Source organism: Balaenoptera borealis, assembly GCF_965194805.1.
Source record: "Balaenoptera borealis genome assembly, chromosome: 5".
Classification (NCBI taxonomy): Eukaryota; Metazoa; Chordata; class Mammalia; order Artiodactyla; family Balaenopteridae; genus Balaenoptera; species Balaenoptera borealis.
The window spans coordinates 86,916,249-86,936,876 of NC_138862.1; the positions used below are offsets into that span (position 1 = coordinate 86,916,249).

At 35.9% G+C, this 20,628-nt stretch overlaps 1 pseudogene across 1 annotated transcript in view; it reads left to right on the top strand.

The window, feature by feature from the left end:
* Positions 1 to 20,628, top strand: part of LOC309629766 (endothelial differentiation-related factor 1 pseudogene) — a 424,633-nt pseudogene that overhangs the window by 340,271 nt on the left and 63,734 nt on the right. Inside the window, exon 6 of the transcript XR_014249490.1 lies at positions 10,950 to 11,435. The product of XR_014249490.1 is annotated as an endothelial differentiation-related factor 1 pseudogene (transcript). The remainder of the gene's footprint in view (positions 1 to 10,949; positions 11,436 to 20,628) is intronic.

Here is a 20,628-nt window from a genome sequence, read left to right on the forward strand (position 1 = left end):
TTCAGGATGTACTTTGCTCTAAAGAAAGGAGGCAAGGATGACTCCTAGGTTTTGGGCCTGAGCAAAAGGAAAATGGAGAGATCACTAACAATTTGTGGAAGCCAGGCAGGGTGCACATATCTGGTTTGTGTGGTAGGAAGGGAAGAAATTCAACAGTTCTGATTAGATGTAAATTTGAGATGATGGACTTGGAAAATTCAAAAGAATAAAAAAAGACATTTAAAAAAATCTTAGATACAGTGCTCTAATTCAGAGGAAAATACCTATTAAACATTGTAGTGTTTTCTTTCTGCATGTATTTACTGCATATTTTTATTTAGCTTTAAAACTACCTTATTTTAAAAGAATTGTGTTCTTTGAACTAATATACAAAGCTATATTATATTAGATGATGTTTTGATGTATAAAGGGAATTTTCTGAAAAGTTCCTCTCTGTGCAAACTGAAAGTATCTATGCAAGTTTTAAATATACAAGAGAGCAAGACTCCAAGAAAGCCCAGGCCTTAATGTTTGAAAAGGTGCCTGATTTTCTCCCAATGAAAATACAGTGTGGGAACACTGGCAGTAATGGATGGATATGAAAGTCTCTCTCCATTCCTTCAGCTATTGATGTTTAATATTAATCAGGGATAGCACAAGATGAGGTCAGCTTCATAAGAAGCTGTGTAGGGGTCTGCGAAGAAGCTGGTATTGATTTTTATTTTTGTATTTTTTGAATTTTATTTATTTATATTTTATACATCAAGTTCTTATTAGTTATCCATTTTATACATATTAGTGTATATATGTCAATCCCAATCTCCCAATTCATCCCACCACTACCACTCCACTCCGCTCCGCTTTCCCCCCTTGGTGTCCATACATTTGTTCTCTACATCTGTGTTTCTCTTTCTGCCTTGCAAATTGGTTCATCTGTACCATTTTTTTAGATTCCACATATATGCATTAGTATACAATGTTTGTTTTATTTTTCTGACTTACTTCACTCCGTATGACATTCTCTAGGTTCATCCACGTCTCTACAAATGACCCAATTTCGTTCCTTTTTATGGCTGAGTAATATTCCATTGTATATATGTACCACATCTTCTTTATCCATTCATCTGTCATTGGGCATTTAGGTTGCTTCCATGACCTAGCTATTGTAAACAGTGCTGCAGTGAACATTGGGGTGCATGTGTCTTTTTGAATTATGGTTTTCTCTGGGTATATGCCCAGTAGTGGGATTGCTGGGTCATATGGTAATTCTATTTTTAGTTTTTTAAGGAACCTCCATACTGTTCTCCATAGTGGCTGTATCAATTTACATTCCCACCAACAGTGCAAGTGGGTTCCCTTTTCTCCGCACCCTCTCCAGCATTTGTTGTTTATAGATTTTCTGATGATGCCCATTCTAACTGGTGTGAGGTGATACCTCATTGTAGTTTTAATTTGCATTTCTCTAATAATTAGTGATGTCAAGTGGCTTTTCACGTGCCTCTTGGCCATCTGTATGTCTTCTTTGGAGCAATGTCTATTTAGGTCTTCTGCCCATTTTTGGATTGGGTTGTTTGTTTTTTTAATATTGAGCTGCATGACCTGTTTATATATTTTGGAGATTAATCCTTTGTCTGTTGATTCATTTCCAAATATGTTCTCCCATTCTGAAGACTGTCTTTTCATCTTGTTTATAGTTTCCTTTGCTGTGCAAAAGCATTTAAGTTTCATTAGGTCCCATTTGTTTATTTTTGTTTTTATTTCCATTACTCTAGGAGGTGGGTCAGAAAAGATCTTGCTGTGATTTATGTCAAAAGAGTGTTCTTCCTATGTTTTCCTCTAAGAGTTTTATAGTGTCCCGTCTTACATTTAGGTCTTCAATCCATTTTGAGTTTATTTTTGTATATGGTGTTAGGGAGTGTTCTAATGTCATTCTTTTACATGTAGCTCTCCAGTTTTCCCAGCACCACTTATTAAAGAGATTGTCTTTTCGCCATTATGTATCCTTGCTTCCTTTGTCATAGATTAGTTGACCATAGGTGTGTGGGCTTATCTCTGGGCTTTCTATCCTGTTCCATTGATCTATTATTTCTGTTTTTGTGCCAGTACCATATTGTCTTGATTACTGTAGCTTTGTAGTATACTCTGAAGTCAGGGATCCTGATTCCTCCATCTCTGTTTTTCTTTCTCAGTATTGCTTTGGCTATTTGGGGTCTTTTGTGTTTCCATACAAATTGTAAACTTTTTTGTTCTAATTCTGTGAAAAATGCCATTGGTAATTTGATAGGAATTGCAATGAATCTGTAGATTGCTTTGGGTATTTTAGTCATTTTCACAATATTAATTCTTCCAATCCAAGAACATGGTATACCTCTCCATCTGTTTGTGTCATCTGTGATTTCTTTCATCAGTGGCTTATAGTTTTCTGAATACAGGTCTTTTACCTCCTTAGGTAGGTTTATTCCTAGGTATTTTATTCTTTTTGTTGCAATGGTGAATGGAATTGTTTCCTTCATTTCTCCTTCTGATCTTTCGTTGTTAGTGTACATGAATGCAAGACATTTCTGTGCATTAATTTTGTATCCTGCCACTTTACCAAATTCATTGATTAGGTCTAGTAGTTTTCTGGTGGCATCTTTAGGATCCTCTATGTATAGTATCATGTCATCTGCAAACAGTGACAGTTTTACTTCTTCTTTTCCAATTTAGATTCATTTTATTTGTTTTTGTTCTATGATTGCCATGGCTAGGACTTCCAAAACTATGTTGAATAATAGTGGTGAGAGAGGACATCCTTGTCTTGTTCCTGATCTTAGAAGAAATGCTTTCTGTTTTTCACCATTAAGAATGATGTTTGCTGTGGGTTTGTTGTATATGGCCTTTATAATGTTAAGGTAGGTTCCCTCTATGCCCACTTTCTGGAGAGTTTTATCATAAATGGATGTTGAATTTTGTCAAAAGCTTTTTCTGCATCTATTGAGATGATCATATGGTTTTAATTCTTCTATTTGTTAATATGGTGTATCACATTAATCTGTGTATATTGAAGAATCCTTGCATCCCTGGGATAAATCCCACTTGTTCATGGTTTATGATCCTTTTAATGTGTGGTTGGATTCTGTTTGCTAGTATTTTGTTCAGGATTTTTGCATCTATATTCATCAGTGATATTGGTCTGCAATTTTCTTTTTTTGTAGTATCTCTCTCTGGGTTTGGTATCAGGGTGATGGTGGCCCCATGGAATGAGTTTGAGAGTATTCCTTCCTCTGCAATTTCTTGGAAGAGTTTGAGAAGGATGGGTGTTAGCTCGTCTCTAAATGTTTGATAGAATTCACCTGTGAAGCCATCTGGTCCTGGACTTTTGTTTGTTGGAAGATTTTTAATCACAGTTTCAATTTCATTACCTATGACTGATCTGTTCATATTTTCTATTTCTTCCTGGTTCAGTCTTGGAAGGTTATACCTTTCTAAGAATTTGTCCATTTCTTCCAGGTTGTCCATTTTATTGACATAGAGTTGCTTGTAGTAGTCTCTTCAGATGCTTTGTATTTCTGCAGTGTCTGTTGTAACTTCTCCATTTTCATTTCTAATTTTATTGATTTGAGTCCTCTCCCTCTTTTTCTTGATGAGTCTGGCTAAAGGTTTATCAATTTTGTTTATCTTCTCAAAGAACCAGATATTAGTTTTATTGATCTTTGCTATTTTTTCTATTTTATTTATTTCTGCTCTGATCTTTATAATTTCTTTGCTTCTACTAACTTTGGGTTTTGTTTGTTCTTCTTTCTTTAGTTCATTTAGGTGTACGGTTAGATTGTTTATTTGAGATTTTTCTTGTTTCTTGAGGTAGGATTGTATTGCTATAAACTTCCCTCTCAGAACTGCTTTTGTTGCATCCCATAGATTTTGGATCATCGTGTTTTTGTTGTCATTTGACCCTAGGTATTTTTTGATTTCCTCTTTGATTTCTTCTGTGATCTATTGGCTATTTAGTAATGTAGTGTTTAGCCTCCATGTGTTTGTGTTTTTTATGTTTTTTTCCCTGTAATTGATTTCTAATCTCATAACGTTGTAGTCAGAAAAGATGCTTAATATGGTTTCAATTTTCTTAAATTTACCAAAGCTTGATTTGTGACCCAAGATGTGATGTATCCTGGAGAATGTTCTGTGTGCACTTGTGAAGAAAGTGTAATCTGCTGTTTTCAGATGGAATGTCCTATAAATATCAATTAAATCTATCTGGTCTATTGTGTCATTTAAAGTTTGTGTTTCCTTATTAATCTTCTGTCTGGATGATCTGCCCATTGGTGTAAGTGAGGTGTTAAAGTCCCCCACTATTATTGTGTTACTGCTGATTTCCTCTTTTATAGCTGTTAGCATTTGCCTTATGTATTGTGGTGCTCCTATGTTGGATGCATATATATTTATAATTGTTATATCTTCTTCTTGGATTGATCCCTTGATCATTATGTAGTGTCCTTCCTTGTCTCTTGTAACATTCTTTATTTTAAAGTCTATTTTATCTGCTATGAGTATTGCTACTCCAGCTTTCTTGTGATTTCCATTTGCATGGAATATCTTTTTTCATCCCCTCACTTTCAGTCTGTATGTGTCCCTAGGTCTGAATCTCTTGTAGACAGCATATATATGGGTCTTGTTTTTGTATACATTCAGCAAGCCTGTGTGTTTTGGTTGGGGCAATTAATCCATTCACATTTAAGGTAATTATTGATATATATGTTCCTTTTATCATTTTCTTAATTGTTTTGGGTTTGTTTTTGTAGGTCCTTTTCTTCTCTTGTGTTTCCCACCTAGAGAAGTTCCTTTAACATTTGTTTTAGAGCTGGTTTGGTGGTGCTGAATTCTCTTAGCTTTTGCTTGTCTGTAAAGCTTTTGATTTCTCCATCGAATCTGAATGAGATTACAAGTGAAAATAAAAATGGCAACTTGGATAGAACTTTTTAAAAAACGGAAAATAGTTTGACTGATGTGAATATGAATATATGAGAGATAGTCATGAGATAATAAACCTATGGGAAAAAAACTCAGAATGTTTTAAAGAACTACATTCAGAGGACACAAAGAAGAGCTCTTGGACGTTAAAATATAATAGCAGAAATTAAAAATTCAATAGAAATTCTTGAGGATAAAGTTGAGGAAAGCTTATAGAAAGTGAAACAGAAAAGTAAAGCTATGGAAGATAAGACAGGCAGAGAATAGGAAAATTAGTGGGGCCAGTCCATCAAATTTAGAAGCAGAGAACAGAGAAAATAGAAGGGAGGAAACTAACACAGAAATAATTCAAGAACCTTCTCCAGAACTGAAGCACAGCATTTCCATACTGAAATGTCTCACTGTGCCTTCATGATTATGAATGAGAAAAGCCCACCACAAGACACAGAATTGTGAAATTTCAGGATACTGAAATCAAAATATAAAATAATAAGAAATGTATTCAGATTGAAAGTTCACGATTCATTGAAAATATCACTAATCAATTTGTCAGTAAGGCATGGAGGTTAAGAGCATGAGCTTGCCATCCAGCTCAGCTGAATTCAAATCCCAGACTCTATAGTCACTAGCCCTATAACTCTGGGAAAGTCATTGCAACCCTGTGTCTCAGCTTCCATATCTGTAAAAAAGGAAATTAAAGTAGCACCTACCTTATAGGTTTGTTGTATTACATGAGATAATAAACATAAATACATACAGACGTGTGACTGGCGCATAGTCAGTGCTGAGAAAATGTTAGCCTTTGTTATTGAGCCTCTTATTAACAACTCTAGAAGCTAGAAGGCACTAGTTCAAAGGCGTCACAATTCTGAGGGTACATGTTTTCTAGTCTAGAATTCTATTCCCAACGTACTGTTACTTAAGTATCAGAGTAAAATTTTTAAATTTTCAGACCGCAAAAAGGTAAAAAAAAAAAAATTTACCTCTTATGTGCAGTTCCTCAGGAATCTGTGTTCTGCCAAAACAAAGAAAACTAAGAGAGAAAGACATGGAATCCAGGAAAAAGGAAATTCCATACAAGAAGTGGAAAGAAAATCCCCAGGATGATGGTGAAAGGAGACCCCCAAACAAGAGCTAAGCTTCAGACATCCAGATGTGGAAAGTGAAAGGCTCATGAGAGACTTTTTTTAGGAGGATGACATTGATGCTTGACGTACATGCATGTACTGAAAGAAGATTTGCACAACTGGGGAAGTAAATAAAAGAACTACAAATACATAGGAAGCTAAGAATGGACAACAATAGCATTACCTAAAAATTAAAAAAAAGAAACAAGGAAACCCAAACTTGTTAAGGAAAAGTAATAACAGTACCCAATATGACTGAGCAAGGTCTCGTGTTTATATAGTCATAATACTATACACGCTGTAGTGATAATACAAAATTATGATGAAACTCTGTTGAGAAAAAAGAGAAAGAGTAAGGGTGTATGTGTAAGCTGGGGATAGAGGCAGTGAAAGAAAGCTAAATTGTAATTTTCCATAGTTGGAAGTTAGTATGTAATGCGTAAAATTGAAAAATTAAGCTTGTTTGCTTATTTCTTTGTTTGTTTGTTTTTAGATTGGTGGAAGTATGGAGGCAAATATGCTAAGAATCAGTTAAAAGAGCTAAAAGTGGCTACCTCTAGGCAACAGAAATTGGAAAGAGGTAGTCAGAGTTCTGCTTTTTTACTGTAATAAGGCTTGTACAACAATTTGACTCTCTAAATTATGATCATGTGTAACTGTGATAAAAAATTAGCACTGAATTAAAAAATAAACATTGCCCCCCAAATTAGAGCACAATGAAATTAAATGACACTTGCTCATGATCAGTATTATTATGTAACAAACATCCTTATATCCTCAAATATTAATCTCTGACAACATCTCTGATGATTTATTTTACATAAACATCTAGAAGTAGAACTCCTTTGTTTAAAAAAGTCTATGAACTCTTTAAAGCCTCTTTGTATATATTCCCAAACTATATTCCAGAAAAATTGTATCAAAATACTCTCACAGCAGCAGTAGAGGAGAGTAACTCTCTCAACATACTCTCATCAGCATTAAGTATTAATTTTCAATCAATTTTGTTATTTAGTATAAAGAAAATATAATTTAATTGGCTTATCAAAAGGAAAATTAGATTCTGTTCATATGAATAGCTGCCTAATGGTTAAAAATTTTAGTGACTTCCTGAAGGCATAGCATAGAAGTTAGCCATTAATATCCATCTTTGGAGCTTTTGTCTTTGATTAGGATATTTGGAAGAAAATGTGCCATCACACAAGTTATGTGATACAGACTCTATTATACTTGGTGTCATAAAAATAAGCTTTATTCTGAGCTGAAGGAAATTAATGATCTTAGACTTTAAACATGGCCTTTCATTTTAGAAGTAGTTGTGTATTTTTTGACTATCTTAAATTTATGCAATGCTTCTCTCTTGAAAATATTTATTCAATATTCACTTAACAAACATTGATTAAGTGTATACAGTGTTCTAGAATGTACTAAGTGCTGGGACACAATGGTAAACAGAACAGTTTTTGCCCTAAAAGCTCAATCCTTGTGTAGGATTTACATAACAGCCTCAGAAAGTCAAGGTAATCTCAGCAATTGAGGGAGAAAATTATTTCTGAAAATATAAATGTCTCTATAGTATGAGAAATAGAGGTGAATAACTTGACTTCCTGATTGCCAGCCAAGAGTTCAGTCAACTTAGAAATCACTGCACATGAGAATATTTAAACAAATCACGTTCAGGAGTAGCATATGATTACAATTAAATGTATGGTATGCACATGTGACTCAGACGTCAAGTGGTCTCTATTCAGTTTATAAAAATGGATAGAGAAATCCGTCTTCATGTGAAATATATAGAATGTCCACAAACTCTGTTTTATCTTTATACATTCTCTGTAACTTAATTTTTTGTCAGAAGAGAGATTTGATCCTCGTTAAGAAAACACAAAATACTTTTACATGGTCATTTCTGTCTTTGAATTGCATTGTCAATGACACTTTAAAAGAAATGAGACCTGACGCATACTTTAAAATGTCAACATTGAATTGTATCACCATAGTAAGAAGGAAAAACCTCACACAATTTTCACCCACCAGACGTAGACCATCCTGTTGTTCTGCTTCTCAGCCTTAGTGACAGTTTCCCATTTGTACAAAAGCTATTTCTGTGACAGAAACATGCCTTCTCTTTATTAGCCAGATCTGGAGTTATAACTCTCATCAAGAAAAAAACAAAAACAAAACAAAACAAAAAAACCCACACTGCTTAGAAGCCATAAGACGGACAGATAAAATCATTTTCATCCTCTACTCTCCTCACAGCACTGTGAGAACTTGGTTTCCCTTTTGAAAAGTGGCTTAGTGATTAGAATGGAGTCAGGGTGTATTTGCAGAAAGACAGATTAATAGGTCACATTACAACAATAGTTGGATAACGTTATAAACGTCAGGGAGCATAACTCTCCTGTCCCAATGCTAGCGAGTAGCAAGTTAAGGAATCATTATCTAAATGTCTCTGTTATCAAGGGGCCATGGCTCTCAACATGCTTCAGTAAAACAAACTCATAAACATATCCTTCTATTTTTCTAATCATTTCCCTATTTTTATGCTTCTTTATGTGTAGCACTGAAAAAAGAATAGTTTCATAAGTCAGACAGATGTGAGTTTCAACCTTGATGCCACTTAATTAACTATGTTAACTTGGGCTTAAACTCTGAAAACCTCAGATCCCTCACCCGTAAAAAGAGTGAAATGCTCTCAAAAGGTAGAACAAAACTCCCCACTCCTTAAGTGTGGGCTGTGCATAATGACTTCCATCTAAAGAGTAAAGTACGGAAAAGAAGAAAAATAACTTTACAGTGGAGCAATCTGACAAGCTCTCCCTCAAGGTTGATATCAACAGTGATGAGTCATATTGATAGTACCTACCCTTGATATCCTGTGCTGAGCATGGCACTTCTCCTCTGTGGTCTTCCTCCCCCAAAACCCATAACCCCTCTAATTACGAGGAAAATCATCAGAAAAACCTAAACTGAAGGGCATTCTATGAAATGCCCTGACCACTACTCCCAAGAAGGTAGAAATGGCATCTTTTCTCTTGAATATTTTTAGTTATTACATATTACTTGATGATTATATATTTTCAAACTATACATTCCCACCCTACTGACTTCAGGCTTGGCCATTTGACTTGCTTTGACAAATGAAATGTGAGCAGAGATGAAGTGTGTCCCTCTGAGCTTCTGTCTTGTGATTTTGGTATGCTGTTTTCCCTCTGAAACCTCCATTAAGGCCTCCCAGTCTACCAGCCCACATCCTAAGTGAAGACAATGAGCTGCCCAGCAGCAGTATTACTGTGGCAGGAGAGGGAAATGTCATGTCCTGGGACCCGCAGGAACCCTTAGGACAGACCGCCAAGTGAAGCTTCTTGGCTTTGTGCAGAAAAGAATTCAAGAGTGAGCCAAAGAAAAGCAAAAGCAAGTTTATTTAGAGAGATACGCACTCCATAGGCAGAATGCAGACTGTCTCAGAAAGTGAAAGTGACCTCAGGGCAGGGGATTGTCAGTTTTTATGGGCTGAGTGATTTCACATGCTAACAAGTGGGAGGAATATTCTTGTTATTTTGGGGAAAGGTGGGGATTTTCCAGGAATTGGGCCACCACCCACTTTTTGGCCTTTTATGGTCCATCTCAGAACTGTCCGGGGGGTAAGGGGGAGTGGTTTTTAGTATTACAGCAAAGGTATAGTGAGCTAAAGATCAATGACCTGACTGTTCTCGAAGCCATCTTGGTTTCAGCTGGTTCCGGCCAGTTTTTATCGCATCCTAACAGCTGTGCCCCTTCTTCATTTATCTGGTGGTTGGGTCCTGCCCCTTCCCCTCCTGTCTCATTACCAAGCAAAGGGCTTGTTGCCTGACACACGTACAAGCAAATACTATGACACCGGCTTTTGAGAAAAGAAAAAACTTTATTGTGAGGACAACCAGCAAGGAGACAGGAGGTACAGTTCAGTTTTGTCAAACTGGGGTTCAGTCAAACTTTTATGAGTTAGGGGAGGAGGGTCGGTATGCAGAAGCCCTGGAGGGACTTTGGAACTTGGCCATTTGCAGTAAGGGACGGTAAAGGGCTTCAGTCTGGACCCTCCGCTTCTGAAAGTGTTCCAGCGTTCAGGTTCCGGTCACGTCCGGGCCTTTGGTTCCGTGGGGGGAGAAACTTTGGTTCTGGGTGTTTTTTGAGGTCAAGATCTTCTCCTCTGCACATGCTTTGGGTTTTGTTCTGTTGTCTCTGAAAAACAACTCAGTATCCTGTTAGAAACAAGATAGGGCCAGTTTGGGGCTGGTTCTGTGGTTACGGCAGTTGACCTATGAGAGACATGTAGTATAAGAGAGAAAGAAATGTTATGAGTTATTGAGATGTTGGGGTCATCTTATGACAGCAAAACTGAGCTTAAGCTGAGGACCTAGCTTTAATCAAGTAATGAAGTTCATACCTTTTCCCCTTCTCTCCCTTTCTTCCTCCATGTTCCCTCCTGTCTCCTCCGCGTTCCCTCCTGTCTCCTCCGCCTCTTCTTCTACCAACTTCTTCTCATGAGACATTAATTACACATTAATTTCTGAGCTTCTCCTTCCTCTAGTAACTACCTTTAGACTTGAGCATTCCAGCTTCTCTTCTTAAATTTGCTTTTAGCTGTTTCTGTCGCTTTCATTTTTCTGGTGTTTTCAACCAGAGGCACCAGTGAATGATTGGAGCTCAGATAAAAATCCCTCTGCTACTCACCTGCCTTGCCCTTTATTCTCCCCACATTGGTGTCCCGATGAAATCAGATTAAAATTAACATCCAGAAACTACTTGGATGGAAAAAGAAACCACCACAAGGGAAATTAGGGGTGTTTTTAAAGAGGTTAGGAGCTGATTATAACCATATAAGTCTAATACATTCTTTTTTTTTTCTTTTAGCATCAGCTACCTCCTGAATCACTGCCCAGTTGCCAGCTGCAAGTCCTAGTTCCAAAGTAAGTCTAGCCAAGTCTAAAATTCTAGTTGACTCATCCAACCTTCATGTTCACCCAGGACTTACTTAAGCATCCAAAATAACTTAAAAATTTAGATTCTATCTTCCTAAGATATCTGCATCTGGTAAATGATGCAAAGGCTAAATGGGCAGAAAAGACTCCTCTTAATCATGTATAAGTTCAGTTTCACATGCATGCAACTTATATGGAGAAAAATATCATTAGATTCACCCAAACTTCACAAAGTTAAACTGTCCAATCAACTATCTTTTCAGGAAGCAAATGTCCACAGCACAAGGCCAGAAGACTCTCTGAAAGGGTAGTGCTGTCAGATAATAGCAGAAGGAGCTGCTATTCTGAAGTCAGGCGCAGTTCACATTAGCTTCAGGATTAATTTCATTGGCACAGAGAGCAAGCTCACTGCCATCAGGTAAGCACACACACAACTTTTTCTAGTCCTGTAAAAAAGAGTAAGGGGGTTGATTTTTCTTCTTAACTTCTATCTTAGAATTCATATTGCCCTCTATGGAGTTCATTTATCTCTCTCATCTGAAGATGTAGGATATGTCTGCTCAGGTGGGTGCTCTGGGCATCTAGGAGCCAAATTTGAGGAGAAAGCCAGTCTGCAAAATAGTTGGTTGTTCAGGAGTAGCCTGTGTACTTCCTCCGTGAAAAATCCTGTTGGTGCTGCTGTGCTGGGGGTTTAAAAGAAAGTGTAGCACAGGGGTGGGATGTTAGGATACATCTTTCTGGTACAAAAACTTAAATGTATAGTTCAGAAAGAAACAAAATTGTCTGGTTCATTTTGCCACACACAAATGGCATCTAGACAAAATTTGGATCAATTGGATTCCAAATCCTATTAAGATATGATGGTAATTGAGATTCTATAGCTTTTACAAAGCTGATTAGGTAATTTTCACAATGTATAAGAATCTCTGCAGAATTTCCACTACTGTTCCTTTCCAGACTAAGAAAGAAGGAGGTAAGAGGAGAGTGATGGTTGGGGCAATCATTTAATTGCCCTGGAAAACATTTAATTGCCTTATAGGTTTTATTTCTTTCAGCAAACTGGTCTTTGATTTTTCTGAGCTCACTATGGAAAACTTTGCTGGTCATCAAATTTCTGTTTTTTCCTATTCTTTGCTCAGTTGTTTTTGTTTGTGTGTGTTTTTAAAGATTGTTTTATAATCTACTTTAAATCTTATTTTTAAGTTTCATTACGGGAACAAGAGCCAATTTGCTAAATTCTTTCTACCTTTTTCATGTACAATGTTCATAACACTGTCTTATATGGATTTTTAAAAATATATTTTTGAACACAGCTTATACTGTCTACTTGAAGACAGAACAGGAAAGTCTCATATTAAATATTTTGATCACCATATACAATTGCTAGGAAGAAAAAATCAATAGAAACCATTAAAAGTATGTCAAACATAGTAAAAAAAAAAAAAAATTACCAATCAAACAGATGGTTATCATCTTGACAGCTTGACACAGAGGTTAAGCCCAGAAAGTATAGCATTTGAATTCATGAAAGAAAAGAATGCACTCTTTAAAATATCAAAAGGTAGAACCCAATACTTTTCAGAATATATTGTTTTGTGTCTTTTTAGGACTTGATGTAATGCACTGATGAGGTCTAAATTAAACATAATGAATTGCTAATGTGTGTACGTGTGGCTAGGTCATTCATAGAAAACTTTATTATTTGGAAAACTTCAATATTCAAAGATTAGCATATTATATTAAATATGGGGCATGGACAGAGACCAGTGACCCAGGTGAGTTGCTAAATATAAAATTCCCTGGAGTGATTCTAGCTTCTTTGAGTGGTTCTCAGTCTGTGGTTAGGCAAGATCTTTGAATTGAAGGAGAATGGAAAAATAGCCTGAGATTTGGGGGACATGGTGAATGCCTTTTTTCTTGGAATGTGCACTAGATTGCTTGAGTATATTATTTACATCCTTGCATACAAAGTTTAGATGTTCCATGTATTTGGGTTTACTTGATAAGTAACATAACATGCATATAATAAAGAAATAATAAATACTAATATAAATACATAGAGAAAAATGTGTTCCAGACATTTGTATTAGACAATGGCATTAGTCACATCATAAGGCTAACCTGTAAATTTAAGTTAAATGTACATATTTTTGTTAAGAACTTGCATCAGTGTTGAATTCTCTTCCCCAACCTCCTCTAACCCCCCTCCAAAAAAAAGAAAAAAGAAAAAGAGAAAAGAAAAAATTCAGGACTTTTTATCCACTCTACCAGTATTCTGAGGAAATACTTATTTTAACTTAATCATTCTATCACTCGTTTCATTGGAGTAGTGACCCCTCAGCTTTTCATTCCAGGAGCTACATTCTACTCATCCATGATGATATTAGTGTCCTCTTGATGGAATAAAAAGTAATTGGCTCGTTTGTGCCTTGGCTTTGTGCTTCCTCCACCTGGAGTGTCATGGCTCTAAATTTAGTAAATGTTATTCCTTTAAAGCCTAGGTCAGTGGTGTCTCCTTCTTGAAGATTTTGCTGTACAAAGTAGGAAGTTAATAATTCATCTGTTTATTTATATTTATTAAAATGTGGTCAAATATGTAAATATTTCAACCATTTTTTTTCCTTTACAAAATTTATTTCATATTCTAGCTGGTGGTATTGGATTTTAAATTAGCACGGAATTTCAAATATTTGAATTAAAGCTTCATACTGCCTCTACTAGTTATCAGTTAAAGAGAAAATTCTAGGCTTTTGTATTCCAGTGGTGGTTATTTTTTGTTTTTGCTTTTTGTCTCAGTTTTCTTTCCCAGTACTTTGTGCAGCAGAGTTGACTTATCTTCATGTGTACCTTATTTTATCATAATTGCTATTTTCTAATCATTCATCCATCTCATGAGAAATTAGTTCATTAATGTATTATACTCATAACTGAGAGCATGTCATATCCAGGAACTGTTCTTATACTCCTTAATTACTGCTCATTTTTTAAACAATGGAAGTCAGCATTTTTACTAAGAGAACTTTGGCTTTTGAGGGTTCTTTTGTTTTGTTTTACATTTAAGGCAAACTCTTCTTTTGATTGAAGTATAATTGATATACAATACTGTGTTAGTTTCAGGTATATAGCAAAGTGATTTAGTTATATATATATAATTTTTTAAATTATTTTCCATTATAAGTTATTATAAGATATTGAATATAGTTCCCTGTGCTATATAGTAAATCCTGTTGCTTATCTGTTCTATGTATAGTACTTTGTATTTGTTAATCTCATACTCCAAATTTATCCCTCTCCCCCTTCTCTTTCCCCTTTGGTAACCATAAGTTCATTTTCTATGTCTATGAGTCTATTTCTGTCTTGTATATAGATTCATTTGTATTATCTTTTAGATTCCACATATAAGTGATATCATATAATATTTGTCTTTCTCTATCTGCCTTACTTCACTTGGTATGATATTTTTCTAGGTCTAGCCATGTTGCTACAAATGGCAATATTTCATCTTTTTTGTGGCTGAGTAGTATTCCATTGTATATATTTACCACATCTTAAACCCATTGTCTGTTGATGGGCACTTCGGTTGTTTCCATATATTGGCTATTAGGAATAGTGCTGCTATGAACATTGGGGGGCATGTATCTTTTCTAATTATGGTTTTCTCTGGATAATGCCCAGGAGTAGGATTGCTGGATCATATGGTAACTGTATTTTAAGTTTTTAAGGAACCTCCATACTGTTCTCCATGGTGGCTGCACCAATTTTAATTCCCACCAACAGTGTAGGAGGGTTCCCTTTTCTCCACACCCTCTGTAGCATTTATTATTTGAAGACTTTTTGATGATGGCCATTCTGACAGATGTGAGGCAATACCTCACTGTGGTTTTGATTTGCATTTTTCTAATAATTAGCAATGTTGAGCATCTTTTCATGTGCCTCTTGGCCATCTGTATGTCTTCTTTGGAGAGATGTCTATTTAGGTCTTTTGCCCATTTTTTGATTGGGCTGTTTGCTTTTTGTTATTGAGTTGTATGAGCTGTTTGTAACCCCTTGTTGGTCACATCATTTGCAAATATTTTCTCCCATTCTGTAGGCTGTCTTTTCATTTTTTTGATGGTTTCTTTTGCTGTGCAAAAGCTTTTATTATTTATTTTTGCTTTTATTTCTTTCTCCTTGGGAGACTGATCTAAGAAAATATTGCTATGATTTATGTCCTAGAATGTTTTGCCTGTGTTCTCTTCTAGGAGTTTTATGGTGTCATGTCTTATATTTAGGTCTTTAAACCATTTTGAGTTTATTTTTGTATATGGTGTGAAGGAGTGTTCTACTTTCATTGATTTACATGTATCTGTAAGACAAACTCTTTTAATGTTTTTCTTATCATTTTGATCATTACTATTACTTCTTATACAATTTTATTTTTATAAATAAGTTGCCTGAGATGGTGACTTTGGCTTCCTATGAACCATTTATGCTTACTTTCTGGTTTGTATTAAGGTTACCAGACAAGTAACTGCAAATTAGCAAGGTATTAGTACATTAAATATGAAATGAGGTTTTTTAAAAGTGTATGTCAGTGGATGGCATCTGAATTTCTCTTAGGGAGACAAATGTTTTTGAAAAGGAAACTGCCTGTTAGTGTGGAAGATGAGGATGGAGGATTATAGTTTGGAAGGAAATGTATTAAAGTATTAGCTGAACTGTTCATCATGGAAAGTTATCACAAATATGGGGGTTTCAGTGAGGAAGAGAAAAATGACAGAGGTATTAGACAGAAAAAGTGCTCAGATTATATGGCAGAAGACTGGAGCCTAAAGAGAGCAAGTTGGTGAATAATTTCTGCTAACAGGGCTACGGAAAGAGTTTTAAGAAAAGAATTGTCTAATGCTCTGTTTTAAACTGTTTTCTATGTAGTTTTGTGCTGTAACTCCCCTCTTCCATTGCCTTAAAACTTCAGAGGAGTTATCTGTACAAATTGACATTATTCTGGAATCAAAGAAAATCTTTGCCCCTCCCTATTTTTGTGTAAGACAGAGCAAAAAGAATAATCATTGGGGATGAAATAACAGTGAGACTCAGAGTTCAGCTAGAATAGAAAATGAGAACTACAAGTGTCCAGGAAAACACCAGTTAATAGATAACTCTCTGAAGGTGGGGTGGTGGGGAAAGGTGGTGAGTTTTCTACTTCCTAAAAGGATAGAAGTGTTCAGTCAATTTATTTTAATCTTAAAAAAAAAGCAAGATTAATTGTGTTGACATTTGGGATACACCTATAAATGATAAATACCAAACCTATGAAAATTATTTTTCTAATTTTTATAGAAGATGTTGCTATCAATGCAAATAAGTTTTTTTTGCCATCTGATTATGTCTTATTTCTTATGTCCTCCATGTGTGGATTGTAAGAAAATCATTATCTTCATTTTCAAAGTGCAGACCTCAGAACATGAAGAGCGTTAAGTGACTTTGAAGGCCAGTCTGTAAGTTAGAAGTGGAATGAAACAGAATCAAAAACCCACATGGCTCAGGTTAAATTCATGATCTGTAAATACTGTGGTGAAAATAGTTAATACTTGGCACTTTACTAGCTATGTGATACTGGGCATTTATCTCAGGAGTGGCATCCTTCATTTTTTTTGTAAAAAAGTAAATATAATATTGAATAGTTTTGAGGATTAAATGACATAACATATGCAAAGCACAGTGCCTGAAACCAAATAAGCATTCAATGAATGCTAACATTATTTATTAGTTTTTTCTTTCAATTATTGTTTGGAAAATAAAGATTAATATTAATAAAATTATTCACACTCCTTTCAATTCCTATCATTCCAGAAAGCATTGTTTATAAACATTTAAGGATTTTTGGAACAGAATTTTAAAGCATTCTGGCTTTTCAGCCTACATCAATTTCAATCTCATGGACACTACAAATTTATATTAATTGTATAAGATCTAAAAAGAATCTGAAGTGACCCAGGGGCACTCAGATGCCTCAGATCCTCCTGTTGGTTGATTATCATCCTGGGACCGACTCAGCCTGGGCTCAGGTGTAATCTTCCACAAGTGCCTCACAAACTGAAAATTCAATAAAAGGAGCCATAGCAGCTGATGGTACAAGAGCCACAGTCAGAGTCTATATGTCAAATTATAATGCTTCCACCCTTCCTTATTCCAGAAGAAAATTTCTTTGTCATTAAAATTTAAGTATCGGAGTTTAGGACTTCTCCATCTTCTTGAATGTGGCTTGTATATCATAAATTAGAGATGATGGAAGGGATCTTTTATCATTGTAGAAGTCAACTCTTTCTTAAAATTGAGGAAATTGAATCCCAGTGATGTTAGTAACTTGCTCAAGTTCCACAGCAAGTCATGGGTTTCTTTCTAATGAAGTAAAAATAGAAGACTAATACTCACCAAAAATGACAGGTAATTAATTTTTGTTAAAACTTTATTGAGATGTAATTGACATACAGTAAACCCCATATGTTTAAAAATTATAGTTTGATGAGTTTTTACGTATGTGTAGACTCATGAAAGCATCACCACAGTCAAAATAATGAACATATCCATCACCCCAAAAAGTCTCTTTGTAATCTTTTCCTCCTGCTCCTCCTTGGTCCCTGCCATCCCACCCCTGTTGTCCCAAAGCAACCACTGATCTGCTTTCTATTATTATAGTGTAATTTGCATTTTCTAGAGTTTGTATGAATAAAATTACATAGTATCTATATTTTGTCTGGCGTTTTTCACTTCAAAAAATTATTTTGAGGTATATCCCTGTTTTTGCATATATCATTGGTTGTACCCTCCTGTTGCTGAGAAGTATTCCATTCTATGGCTATACCACAATTCGTTTATTCATTTACCTAGTAGACAGGTGGTAATGTGAACATATGGGTTATTTCCAATTTGGGGCTACTAAAAATAAAGTGGCTATGAGTATAGTGTGTAAGTCTTTGAGTCAACATTTGCTTTTGTTTTTCTTGGGTAAATACCTAGGAGTGAGTGAAATGTTTGAGTAGTATGGTAGGTATGTATTTAACTTTTTTTTAAATTTATTTATTTACTTATTTATTTTTGGCTGCATCAGGTCTTTGTTGCTGCACACGGGCTTTCTCTGATTGCGGTGAGTGGGGACTACTCTTCGTTGCGGTGCGCGGGCTTCTCATTGTGGTGGCGTCTCTTGTTGCAGATCTCTAGGCGTGCGGGTTTCAGTAGTTGTGGAACGCGGGCTCAGTTGTTGTGGCTCACGGGCTCTAGAGCGCAGGCTCAGCAGTTGTGGCGCACGGGCTTAGTTGCTGTACGGCATGTGGAATCTTCCTGGACCAGGGCTCAAACTGGTGTCCCCTGCATTGGCAGGAAGATTCTTAACCACTGCGCCACCAGGGAAGTCCCAACGTATTTAACTTTTTAAGATACTACCAAACTATCTTCCAAAGTAGTTTTATCATTTTACATTTCCACCAGCAGTGTGTGAGAGTTCCAGTTGCTCCATGTCTTCACCAACATTTTGCATAGACAATCTTTTTTATTTTAGCCATTCTAGCAAATGTGTAGGGGTATATCATTGCAGTTTTTATTTCCATTTCACCAATGATTCATGATACTGAGCATATTTCTGTGTGCTTATTTGACATCTATATATCGTCTTTGATGAAATGTCTATTAAAATCTTTTTGCCCATTTTTAAATTGGGTTGTTTTATCTTCTTTTTACTGTATTGTAAGAATTCTTTATATATTCTGGATAAAAGGCCTTTTCCAGGAACTTTTTATTGCTTTATCCCACTGGTGAGAACATCCAGTACACTGTTAAAAAGAAGTAGTGAGATAAGACATCCTTACCTTGTTCCTGACCTTAGGGGTAAGTCTTTCACCACTAAAATGCCCTTTATCAGGTTGAGGAAGTTCCCTTACACTTACTGAATAAGACTTTTTTTTTTTTTAATAGGACAGAATTCCCTTGGTACCACAGGAGAGAGCTCAGCTGTGAAATTTAGGCATAATTCCCCACAGGACTAAAACCCCTATAGGCAAAAGTGAAAGTCGGAGGCATGTTTTGGAATCAAGCTGTACTGACCACACAGGAAGCAAATTTTTGCCTCTAAGAGGAATGAAAAATACTAATATGTGTGCCTGTGTTCTTTCTATGCTTATGTTGGAAATTAATATTTGATCACAGCATTCTTTACTGGGGAACCCAAATGCAAACACAGAAACCAGGTTATCATAGGGTCTGGGTAGCTACTAGAGTTGGCATGTATGATGAGTATTTTCATCCCTATCCTGCAATATTTATACATAAAACATAAAGAATAAAAAATCCAATTAAGTGACATAGTGTGGATGTGGATATAATATCACTTGGTATCTGGATATTGTCAGTAAGCAACTTTAGAGAATTATCTTACAGCTTTGGGAGCCTTTTCATAACTATTCCTCCATATAGTCTTGTGGAGAAGGCAGGGATTTGGAGAGGCTGAATGATTTATAATACTGTAGGACCATAGGATGTTCCAGAAGGAAAGTTCGTTTGAGATCATCTAACTCAGAAATTTTCAGACTTTTCTGTTCCTAGCTTTAAAACATGTTCTTTTAAAGAACCCCATAGAAAAGTTCAGTACATAAGCCAGCTGAAAGTAGGACTGTTGTAGTCTCCCCATGCCCCATCCCTTTGGAGCCCTTGAGGTATCTCAATGAAAAATGCTAAGACTCCGCTGAGCGAAGTTTCAAAACCACTGATCTCATCCAACTTTCACTTTATGGATGTTGAAATATAAGGAGTGATATAAAGTACCTAAGATCACCAGGTAGAGAATAACAAAATTGAGACTTGAAGACAAATCACTTGTTCCTGGTCTGATATTTTCTTCTGCACCATGTGCACACAAAGAAAATATTTTGATTATATGTACTTGAGTCATTAATGATAATAATAAAACTGCATAGCCACATAATACTTCACAAAGCACTCTCTCATTTATATCTCATTTGGGTCCCATAGCACCTTCATTTACAAATTAAGAAACTGAGGCTCAAAGAGAAGTAATTTGCCCAAGGTTAGAGAGCTGCTATGTTGTTAGGTTGAGACGCAAGCACAACTTTACCTATACTTAGGTTAGTGTACCATGTGCTCTGTACCCACAGAAATTTAGGGCTCACAGCCTTCTGCAAAGCTCCAGGCTCATATATCCCACCACTAATGAGTTATTTCCGTCTTCATCTTCAGTGCCCCACAGGTATCCCCAACTTGTCACATCCAAAGTGGAACTAACATATCTGCTACCCCTCAAACACATGTAGATGGGTCCTGGACATCTGTACTTTTAAAAATCTCCCCAGGCAGTACTAATGGACAGCTGGGATGGTGAACCACTGGCCTAGAGAATAGAACCCCAGCCCCTTAGCACAGCACACAAAGCCTCTATAATAATTCCAGTGTGATAAATCCAATCTGATCCTCTGCTACTGGGAGCCTGATACTTTGTGGCCCAGGATCATAATATCTACCATTTATTGAACTTGATACATTCTTTCACTCTTCTGTACAATGTTCCTTCCTCTCTTTCCATATACCTAACAAACTTTTTTTCATCCTTTATGACCCTGCTC